A 12,382-nucleotide genomic window follows, 5' to 3' on the forward strand; every position below is an offset into this window, starting at 1 on the left:
CAGAATGTGACGACAGAACAGAAGCAAATTGTACAATCTGTTCAGGTTAATATCAAGATGTATATTTGGGCACAGTGTGACATGTAATAATCGTAAAATACTGAATCCGACGTATAGTTTGGGATGACCTTTAACCAGGGGTCAACAAGATTAGTGACACCCTCGCTGACAAGCAGTATCAATCTACTTAGGCAAAGCCAGAGAGCTATAAATGGTTGACGTTCCTGACACAAGGTACGAGAGGAACCCACCAATCAGGTTCCCTTCCCCACCTCACCCTCTCTCTATCAACCACCAGTTCCTTTAGTTGGCCCCCTCTCTCATATTACTAGATACAGCTGCATCCTTTTCCCTGGAACCTCTAAGAGACCCCCCCACACACCCCTCTAATCCCCCTCACCAGAACTCCCCCCCCCCGACATCCCTCTGGCAGAACACATCTGTTTATCTGGGTTGGGTGGGGTTTGGGGGCTACAGGTTTTCACATCAACTTAAATCTATAGTACGCACACTGATAGGGCGTCGACCATCTCCTTGTGTGCGACTATCTCGCAAAGAGCTGTGTCAATGAGCAAAACATTGGTGGTGAGCATTAATGTCGTTACCTACTGTACCAGTCAAAAGTTTGGACACACCTACTCATTCCTGGGTTTTTCTTTATTTGTACTATTTTCTACATTGTAGAATAATAGTGAAGACATCAAAACTATGAAATAACACATATGGAATCATGTAGTAACCAAAAAAGTGTTAAACAAATCAAAATATATTATACATTTGAGATTCTTCAAAGTAGCCACCCTTTGCCTTGATGACAGCTTTGCACACTCTTGGCATTCTCTCAACCAGCTTCATGAGGTAGTCACCTGGAATGCATTACAATTAACAGGTGTGACTTGTTACAATTTAATTTGTGGAATTTAATGCGTTTGAGCCAATCAGTTGTGTTGTGAGGAGGTAGGGTTGGTATACAGAACATAGCCCTATTTGGTAAAAGACCAAGTCCATATTATGGCAAGAACAGCTCAAATAAGCAAAGAGAAACGACCATCCATCATTACTTTAAGACATTAAGGTCAATCCAGAACATTTCAAGAACTTCGAAAGTTTCTTCAAGTGCAGTCGCAAAAACCATCAAGTGCTATGATGAAACTGGCTCTCATGAGGACCGCCAAAGGAAAGGAAGACCCAGAGTTACCTCTGCTGCAGAGGATAAGTTCATTTGAGTTACCAGCCTCAGAAATTGCAGCCCAAATAAATGCTTCACAGAGTTCAAGTAACAGACACATCTCAACATCAACTGTTCAGAGGAGACTGCGTGAATCAGGCCTACATTGTCGAATTGCTGCAAAGAAACCACTACTAAAGGACACCAATAATAAGAAGAGATTTGCTTGGGCCAAAAAACACGAGTAATGGACATTAGACCAGTGGAAATATGTCCTTTGGTCTGATGAGTCCAAATTTGAGATTTTTGGTTCCAACCGCTGTGTCTTTGTGAGACGCAGAGTAGGTGAAAGGATGATCTCCGCATGTGTGGTTCCCACCGTGAAGCATGGAGGAGGATGTGTGATGGTGTGGGGGTGCTTTGCTGGTGACTGTCTGTGATTTATTTAGAATTCAAGGCACACTTAACCAGCATATAAATATAAAATATATTTTTATTTGTTTAACACTTTTTGCTTACTACATGATTCCATATGTGTTATTTCATCGTTTTTATGTCTTCACTATTATTCTACAATGTAGAAAATATAAAAAAATAAAGAAAAACCCTTGAATGAGTAGGTGTGTCCAAACTTTTGACTGGTACTGTACATGCCACTACAGGGGAGTTTTACGTGTGCCTGAGTGATACTGCAGAAAAGCAGGCAGTGGTTTTAGAGTGAATTTTTTGAAGCAGGGTGTTTCAGTGTGAGCAGGTTTCCTGCCAGCACAAATTTCATTAGATCCACCCAGAATGTTACAATGTGAAAAGGCTAACAGATAGTCAAAGACACCACTTCAATGCATTGCCTGTGCGAGCTACATAAAACGGTTGAGCAAGCCATGTTTAGGCTGCTGTTTACGACTTCATGTTTCCTTGTTCGTGTCTCGTGGATCATTGATACAAGATCAGCAACATGTTCATTTCTGAATGCTTTAACTATGCAGGTCGAGCTTGATGTTTGCCTGTTGGGTGAAACACACACAAAAATCTGTTTCATGTCAAACATCATGAATAATTCCAGCACAAGTAGTCACGGTTATTCAAAGACGTTGCGAAAAACAACAGCAGCCGGAGTCCCAATGCGAGTCACCTCGCAACAAGTGTCACGTAGCACATAATTGGGCCTAGCTATTGAGCCCTGTCCCCACATTGACATTGAGAGGGGACCGCATGGAGCTGGTGTGTCACACAAGCTGTTCCCTATGAAACACACCCATCCTTTCACACCGGCCTGAGCTAACACACACACACACACACACACACACACAGGAGGGCAGTGGGGGAGGGGACGGAGAGGCCAGGAGGGGGATGGGAGGAAGCGAACATGCAGCTTGACTTCACCAGTGTGAGGGGGTTAAGAATATGGATTGTGAACCTGGGCACATGATCGCTCTTATTCAAATAGTGTATAGTACCTAGCTGTGTCTCTCCTATGCTAGTTTTCTGTGTTTTCACACGGTTATCAAGTGAACAAGGACACATCAACAACAAAATGTGGCGCTGACTGCTCCCTTTGACTCATTATCACACTCATACTTTGATTTCCAACTCAGAGATATGAAACCACAGTTCCACCTAAGAAACCACAGTAACAGCAATGCATCGCAGTGAGGAGAGGTATCTAGCTATTTCTACGCTAGCTGACTTAATATGTATTGCATTTTTCATTTGAGATTGGTGTGTAGAAACAGATAAATCATGATTTGTGTCGAGCATTATACCACGCGGCTACCATATATTTCACAACCAACAGCCTACATTTATTTATTAGAAAAAATGGCTCATAATGCTAATTAGGTCTACATTATCGGAATTGGCTAGATTTATCGCAGCAAGCAATTTCACTGCTTGCATTCTTGAGAAGATTTCCACTCAAGAGGAAAATCATTTGTACAAGTCATGTTAAACTTTCAATAAGCTGTAGGAACAGGAAATGGAGACTACAAAATACATTGAACAAGCTCAAGAAGAAGGAACCAGCAAAGTACACTGTACTTTGTTTTTTAAGTGAAGTTTCAAGTATGTAAATAAAATCAACCCCAACCTGTACTTTTTTCTGTAAATGGATGTTTCCCTTTTGTAGTGATAATTAGCACAGTAAGAGAGAACAAGGTTCACACCTGTGGATGGTCAATGAATGAATAGCAAGAGCAGTTCCACTCTCTATTTGAATGAGCCCGAAACTAGTCTGACATGAAAAAAAAGGTTATCTTTCTGTCTCTCCCCTCTTTCTTCACCCCATACCTAATACTGTAGTAACACATTACCAACCTTCACACCACAACACCCCCAGTTAGCTATTCAACACTTAAATCCACAACACGCCTCATTTTACAGAGAAAACAAATACACAACCATTTACTCTTGTTTTGAAACCTGAGAACAAATTCAGCATTTCTACATTTACATTTCAGTAATTTAGCCTAGTCGGCTCAGGGACTTGAACCAGCAACCTTCTGGTTACTTGTCCAACGCTCTTAACCACTAGGCTACCTGAACACTATACCTAGAGACACAACGACATGTTCTAACACATTTTTAAAAAGGTGCACTATGCAGAAATCGCTCCGCCATTTCCTGCTTGCTAAAATTCAAATATTTCGCGTAATTTTAGCTTATGTGACAAAACAAGTATAGTGTAGAGAATCATTGTACCATCTAAACCGCTGTGAAATATCTTTTCAATAACCAAAAATATTGTATTTTCAGCTGGTGTACAAAACCGAAAGTAAAAGACGCAAAAACGAAACTTAAGAACGGGAAGCATAGAAATAGCGCACATTGAAAGCTTCTTAGACTTGCTTTCAATGAGAATGACAGATCTATAACTCACATTGCAGCTTTAATCCTAAACTGAATGCCTGACTTTAAAATCCAAGATTCACCTACTGGACAGGGGGTTGGGACAGTATCAAAGAATTAAGACGCAAGCAAATACTCTGAGAAGCAAAAATAAAGCTGTTCCTCCCAGTGATTACTGCTGCATTTTCTAAGAACTGAAGAGAGATTGGATGGGATTGTAAAAAAATTATAACAAGGAACTGCTTTGTTTGGATTAGGAGTAATATGGTGATACACAATGCAAAGGGTAGCATAGCAAGTGTAATATGTTTGAATTCTGTCAATTAATGGAGTCCTGTAGGACTGTAGGAATCCTGTATAGGGCCTACGTCAAAGTAATAATCATGTCTTTCATTGGATATATTTACAGTTGATGTGAAAATAGAGTGAACATCACTTGACGATACATGATGAAATAGAATAAACACTATTCAATGACACATGTACCCCATTCCAACTAACCCCAGCTGTTCTTACACACAGCCTGTATAGACTTTGATAAGAATGTGGAACAGTTGGCAGCTTGTGAGAGCGTCTAGATTGCTAACTGTATGATGATGTATTAAGAACCTAACTACACAGTCTAATGAATAGTATCAAGTTCATAAATGCCAAAGAAGGTAGGGTGGAACTGTGAGCAAGATGCAGTTTCACCTGTGAGCAATGTGAGTGGATGGGGAAATGTTGGCACGAACAAGAACAGGCTCTAAGAAGACAACATCACCTAACTAAACAAACTGGTCCCAGCGCCAGCGTTACCAAACAGGACCGGCAGACAATCGAGAAAGGCTCTGGTTGTTTGTGTAGCAGAGTGTCAATCAGAATGAGTGATGGCCTTGGCTATGAGGGTAATGGATAAAGACAGCCCAGGTCACGCCACCCTCAGCAGCCCTTTCCATGTGGCTCTTTAGGGAAGGAGATGTCCTGGTCGGTTGTCACTAGTTACCACAGCCACAAAGTCAAAATGGTCTATATCGTATAAATTCATGAAATGGTCTTCATTTAAGGTTAGGGTTAGGCATATGGTTTCTCATGAAAATAAATTGTTGAAATAGGTGGGGTATAGCCATAATTATGACTTTGTGGCTATGGTAACTAGTGACAACTGCCCTGGTCGTGTGGCCGGGCCGTCCAGATCAATAGGTTGGATGGGTGAACGTTTAACCTCGCTGACCCTTGATTTGTCCTCTCCTTGTCAGCTGTCCTCCCCCATGTTGTGGAGAGTGAGTTAAAGGACAAGGAGAGGAACCATGATGGAGGCACCCTCTGCAGGGTCGGAAACAACTGGATGAATCAGGTTTTCAGGGGAAATGGAAAAAGAGCCTGTGATGCCTGCTACGTTAGGTTATGAGATAAAAAGGTGGTAGGAGGGGTGCTACTCAGCCTGGCCTCGGCAAGCCCACCTCATCTCCTACCGAGACAAAACAGCTCACAAAGACCCACCATTGTCATACGAAGATCAGGGGTATATTCATTATGTCTTGCAACGGAAACCGTTTAAGAACAAAATGGAAGCAAATGGAACGAAGAGGGACCTACCTGAATTTGTCGAATAGAAACTCTTGTTTTCGTTGCAAAACGTTTTCAGTTTGCAGTAAATGGTTTCTATTGCAAAATGTTTTGCAACAGACAAAACGTTTTGCAACAGAATCGGCGTAATGAATACACCCCAGGGGGAGTCATGACACTGCCCACTGTTTTGACTTGAATCCTAACCATCTTCCAGAAGTGGATGGGATCAAAACAAGGTGCGGCTGGTTAATCTCACACATCATTCTTTGTATGACGGTCATGTTTATAATGTGTATTGAATTGTACATTTACATTTTCCCCAACTGACATTTTCCTAGCACACTAATCTACTTAAAATAAGGTGGATTCAGAAATACCAGGTAGTGCGAAACATTATATCTGTGTCTGATCTATTTCCCATCGATTTCTTAAAGAATTCAACCTTTTAATGCCCAAGGCTGATGGAGAACTATTTCAAGGCGACAGAGCACAAACATGGTCTTTGTGAGGATATGGATGTTTCTATAGATTACTTATTTCATAGACGTCATAGCTTTGTTTGTTGACACTTCAATAGCAACCATATAATAGCAATTGCATTTTTATCAGAGTATTATGGCACAAGGTTACATTCTAGGCTTTCCTACTGGAGGAAGGTGGGAAGAAACAAAGGAAAACACCAGAGCTTGAGCCTTGTATAGAAATGTATAGATTAGATAATACAAAAGACGCAGGTCTTCCACAAAGAAAGATATATGGCTTAAGAGGTCAGACTCAGTCCAGCAATGTCAAACATTAAGAGGTCAGACTCAGTCCAGCAATGTCAAACATTTCGTTTTTTTTGTTGCTTTAGCCAATAAAGCAAATGCATGTTTTATAATCTCAGTCCACTTCCTGACAATGTATTAGTTGACAAGTCACGGTTAAATCAAATCACGTTATGAAGAAATACAAGGCTAGGTTTTCCAGATAACTAAAGACACTGTGTAGGTGCCTTGAAACTATACAAAAAAGGCCAAAGGCCGAAATGGGAACACAGAAAAATAAGTGCTGACCTTTATGCAATCATTGTTTACATTCCTGCTACTAGCTACCCCCCTTCAACATCATATTGAGTGCCTGCCAATTTCCAGAATCCCCTTGGCTGCACAGTTCTGACATCAGCTGCAAAGCAACTAGATGCTGGACACTTTCAAACACTCCACTTCACAGCCAAAAGCCAGTATTCACTACACTTGTACTGCTTGGCTGCTGTTCAAACTGCTCTCTCCCTCTCTCCCTCCCACACCCTTTAGGTACATCCCTCTGTTTCTCCTTGACTCAAAAGGAAGACTTTAATAGGTCTTCCCATGCCACTGTTTGTTTTGTTTAAGCCGTTGTTTTTATGGGATGCCTAGTTCCATTAACCCTGTTCTTTCTTTATGTTAAAACAAAGCCTGTCACACACCCAAAGGTTCCCCAGGGCACTTCATGACCGATAGTTTGACGACATAATTTTTCAACAGACCTTCAGCATATCCTCCAATGGTCTGTTGTGCACTGCACACAAATGGTTGGGTCAGACAAATAAATGCTGTGAGAACAGGACGCAATACTTCACTGACTTTGCTTAAGTTTGGATTTTATTCATTTACAGTGCCCTCCGTAATTATTGGGACAGTGAAGCATTTTTTCTTCTTTTGGCTCTATACTTCAAAAATTAGAATTTGAAATCGAACAATGATTATGAGGTTAAAGTGAAGACTGTCAGCTTTATTTTGAGGGTGAACCACTTAGAAATGACAGCACCTCTTGTACATAGTCCCCCGACTTTAGGGGAGCAAAAGTATTGGGACAAATTCACTTATATGTGTATTAAAGTTGTCGAAAGTTTAGTATTTACATTTACATTTACATTTACGTCATTTAGCAGACGCTCTTATCCAGAGCGACTTACAGGAGCAATTAGGGTTAAGTGCCTTGCTTAAGGGCACATCGACAGATTTTTCACCTAGTCGGCTCGGGGATTAGAACCAGCGACCCTTCGGTTATTGGCACAACGCTCTTAACCACTAAGCTACCTGCCGCCCATATTTGGTCCCATATTCGTAGCACGCAATGACTACATCAAGCTTGTGACTCTACAAACTTGTTGGATGCATTTGCTGTTTGTTTTAGTTGTGTTTCAGATTATTTTGTGCCCAATAGAAATGAATGGTAAATAATGTATTGTGTCATTGTTTCTAAACACTTCTACATTAATGTGGATGCTACCATGAATATGGATAATCCTGAATTAATTGTGAATAACGAGTGAAAAAATTAGACGCACAAATATCCTACTTCCCCAGAAAAATGCTAACCTCCCCTATTATTGTAATGGTGAGAGGTTAGCATGTCTTGGACGTATGATATTTGTGTGTCTAACTTTCTCACTCATCATTATTCACTATAATTTTTTCACTCGTTATTCACAATTAATTCAGGATTATCCATAATCATGGAAGCATCCACATTAATGTAAAAGTATTTAGAAACATATTCTTATTTACAATAAAAGTGACTCCAAAATGACACAGAAACATTATTTACCATTAATTTCTATTGGGCACAAAATAATCTGAAACACAACCAAAACAAACAGAAAATACATGCAAGTGAATTTGTCCCAATCCTTTTGCTCTCCTAAAATGGAAGGACTATATACAGAAAGTGCTGTAATTTCTAAACGGTTCACCCGATATGGATGAAAATACCCTCAAATTAAAGCTGACAGTCTGCACTTTAACCTCATAGTCATTGTTTGATTTCAAACTTTTGGAGTATAGAGCCAAAATAAGAAAAAATGCTTCACTGTCCCAGTAATTACGGAGGGCACTGTATATCAGGCCAATGGACTTCATTTGTATGAGTCGAATCCTTTTAGGCTAAATGGTTTCAGAGACAAACTTTTTTACAGTGGTTACACCAATGGCAAAAGGCTTGAGTCACATTTTGAGCAAGACTTTGTGTAATACAAGGATGTTCCACTTATAATGCATTCGGAAAGTATTTTGACCCCTTGACTTATTCCACATTTTGTTTTACGTTACAGCCTTATTCTAAAAATGATTAAATTATTTGTTTCCCTTCATCAATCTACACACAATACCCCATAATGACAAAGCAAAAACAGTTTAGACATTTTTGCAAAATAAATAAAATAAATAAATGGAAATATCACATTTACGTAGGTATTCAGAACCTTTACTCAGTACTTTGTTGAAGCACCTTTGGCAGCGATAACAGCCTTGAGTCTTCTTGGGTATGACGCCAAGTGTGTTTTTTATTTTTCTACCAATAAATATAAAAAACAGTTTTTGCTTTGTCATTGTGGGGTATTGTGTGTAGATTGATGAGTGAAAAATACAATTTAATCAATTTTAGAATAAGGCTGTAACGTAACAAAATGTGGAAAAAGTCAAGGGGTCTGAATACTTTCCGAATCCACTGTATAGGCTACACATTTCAGGAGTGAACATCAAGGAACGCCATCGGCATAGGAGTTGTATCAGCAGAATCACGCTGGCGAGCAATCCCAATAAGTGTCACTCTGCGGCATTGGCTCCAATTCACCCTTCATTTCCTGGGGTCACCGCCCTTCCCCCCAATTCCGTGTGTGTGCGTACAAATCAATCTTTAATGCCAACTCCCTGATAATAATGAGTGCGATCAATTTTTAAACAGATACCCTCTTTACTGTCCATCTGTGTTACATCTGCCCTGCTGTTTGTATTTCAAATATAGGAGAGAGACAAGACAGGGTACATCAAAGGCTTTTCTGCTTCTGGAGTTTTCTAGCCGGAGGAGAAGGGGTAGGCAATGGACAGTGGGGAGGTCAACACTCTCCGCCTCATTTGTGGATGAGCAACAGATTCCCCTTAAACAAAATGACTGTTGTGGTTAGTCAACTTGAGGAACGAGGAACGTGGTAATTGTCGTCCTAAAAGGCCCAAAATTTGAGGTTTCGTCTGGAATTGTGCTATAAAAGTAGGGGCCTGGTGGATCGTTAACTAAGATGCAAATGTTTTTACTGGAGTATTTCTCTCCATTTAAAAAGAGCTCGCAATTTTTCTCTCTCACATTTTTGGATTTGGACATGTTTGTTACAGAGGTCTGAATGCACGGCATACTGTGTTAATAATTAGTACATGTTTCAAGGTGTTAAAACAAAATACAAGAGGTTAATATGTATGTCTACACGTTAGCTGCAGGGTTAATGCGCTGCAAGCTTAATGAGCTGCAGGGGGTAAAGCCAGTTCTGAACAAGACAAACAACACTGTAAATTAAACATGGGAGGTAAAACATAGAGTTTACCCTCTGGTGATTGAGCACCAAGGCTGCTTCTGAAATGGCACCCTATTCCCTACACAGTGCACTACTTTCTGGCCAAAAGTAGTACACCATATTTTTATTCAACCTTTATTTTGACAGGGAAGACATATTGAGACCTAGGTCTGTTTTCCAAATGCACCCTGTATAACACAATATAAAATACACACAAATATGTATGTATGTATGTATGTATGTATGTATGTATGTATGTATGTATGTATGTATGTATGTATGTTATATATATATATATATATATATATATATATATATTACATACACAGTTGAAGTCGGAAGTTTACATACACTTAGGTTGGAGTCATTAAAACTCGTTTTTCAACCACTCCACAAATGTCTTGTTAACAAACTATAGTTTTGGCAAATCGGTTAGGACATCTACTTTGTGCATGACACAAGTAATTTTTCCAACAATTGTTTACAGACAGATTATTTCACTTATAATTCACTGTATCACAATTCCAGTGGGTCATACACCAAGTTGACTGTGCCTTTAAACAGCTTGGAAAATTCCAGAAAATCATGTCATGGCTTTAGAAGCTTCTGATAGGCTAATTGACATAATTTGAGTCAATTGGAGGTGTACCTGTGGATGTATTTCAAGGCCTCCCTTCAAACTCAGTGCATCTTTGCTTGATATAATGGGAAAATCAAAAGAAATCAGCCAAGACCTCATAAAAAAATGGTAGACCTCCACAAGTCTGGTTCATCCTTGGGAGCAATTTCCAAACGCCTGAATGTACCACGTTCATCTGTACAAACAATAGTACGCAAGTATAAACACCATGGGACCACGCAGCCGTCATACCGCTCAGGAAGGAGATGCATTCTGTCTCCTAGAGATGAACGTACTTTGGTGCGAAAAGTGCAAATCAATCCCAGAACAACAGCAAAGGACCTTGTGAAGATGCTGGAGGAAACAGGTACAAAAGTATCTATATCCACAGGTAGAATGAGTCCTATATCGACATAACATGAAAGGCTGCTCAGCAAGGAAGAAGCCACTGCTCCAAAACTGCCATAAAAAAGCCAGACTACGGTTTGCAACTGCACATGGGGACAAAGATCGTACTTTTTGGAGAAATGTCCTCTGGTCTGATGAAACAAAAATACAACTGTTTGGCCATAATGACCATCGTTATGTTTGGAGGAAAAAGGGGGTTGCTTGCAAGCCGAAGAACACCATCCCAACCGTGAAGCACGGGGGTGGCAGCATCATGCTGTGGGGGTGCTTTGCTGCAGGAAGGACTGGTGCACTTCACAAAATAGATGGCATCATGAGGAATCATATCAGTCAAAAGTTTGGACACACCTACTCATTCAAGGGTTTTTCTTTATTTTTACTATTTTTTTACGTTGTAGAATAGTATTGAAGACATCAAAACTATGAAATAACACATGGAATCATGTAGTAACAAAAAAAAAGTGTTAAACAAATCAAAATATATTTTATATTTGAGATTCTTCAAAGTAGCCACCCTTTGCCTTGATGACAGCTTTGCACACTCTTGGCATTCTCTCAACCAGCTTCACCTGGATTGGACTCTCAGTCCATGAGAAACAAGATTCTCTGGTCTGATGAAACCTAGATTGAACTAAAAGGTGCTTCAACAAAGTACTGAGTAAAGGGTCTGAATACTTATGTAAATATGATAGTTCTGGTTTATATTTGTAATACATTTGCTAAAATTTCTAAAAACCTGTTTTTGCTTTGTCATTAGATTGATGAAAAAAACGATTTAATCCTTTTTAGAATAAGCTGTAACGTAACAAAATGTGGAAAAAGTCAAGAGGTCTGAACACGTTCCGAATGCACTGCATATACACACACACACACACTAGAATACAAATACACAGTCATGGTAAGCACAAATAAATCATCACAAATAGGGAATAGGGTGCAGTTTTGGAGAGTGCTGATCAGTGGAAGTAGGCTAGCCCAGAATGCACCAGATTCTCGTGTCATGTTATTGTGATAACGAACGGGTATGATGACCTCTGCCTTATCAGATGTTGAACGGTAACAGATACATGTAGGCCTACAGGTTGGGAGAGAAAAAAGAAAACGATTCTCCCTCGTGTTTGACGGAGTAAACAACAGTGAATGGAAAGAGGTCCGGGTAGTAATAAAAGAAGTGCTGCCATAACAAAATATCAGGGGGCAGGTGTATGTACAGGCGCCAGGGGGTAGGGATGGGTGTCACTAAAATAACACAGCTCAAATGGCACTCTACCAGGGGCAAATCAGTTTCGTTGGCAAAAAGGCATCCACTGGTGGTATAATTTGATATCCACCCAATGAATCCTTTTTGTAATTCAGCTACCTCCTTCTGCCGCCGGCTGATATCTTCTATCAGAGGCTACTGGCAACCTGCCTCGAAATTTTGATTAATTGATGACCACATTTTTTATCAGACCTCCGCCCCCACCACATTGGGGCTAATTTAGTC

General features: G+C 40.1%; 1 protein-coding gene across 2 annotated transcripts in view; it reads right to left on the reverse strand.

Moving 5' to 3' along the window:
* The window catches only part of arid3a (AT rich interactive domain 3A (BRIGHT-like)), a 65,408-nt gene that overhangs the window by 20,744 nt on the left and 32,282 nt on the right, over positions 1-12,382 (reverse strand). The window lies entirely within an intron of this gene.

This window comes from Coregonus clupeaformis, chromosome 11 (genome assembly GCF_020615455.1).
Source record: "Coregonus clupeaformis isolate EN_2021a chromosome 11, ASM2061545v1, whole genome shotgun sequence".
Lineage (NCBI taxonomy): Eukaryota > Metazoa > Chordata > Actinopteri > Salmoniformes > Salmonidae > Coregonus > Coregonus clupeaformis.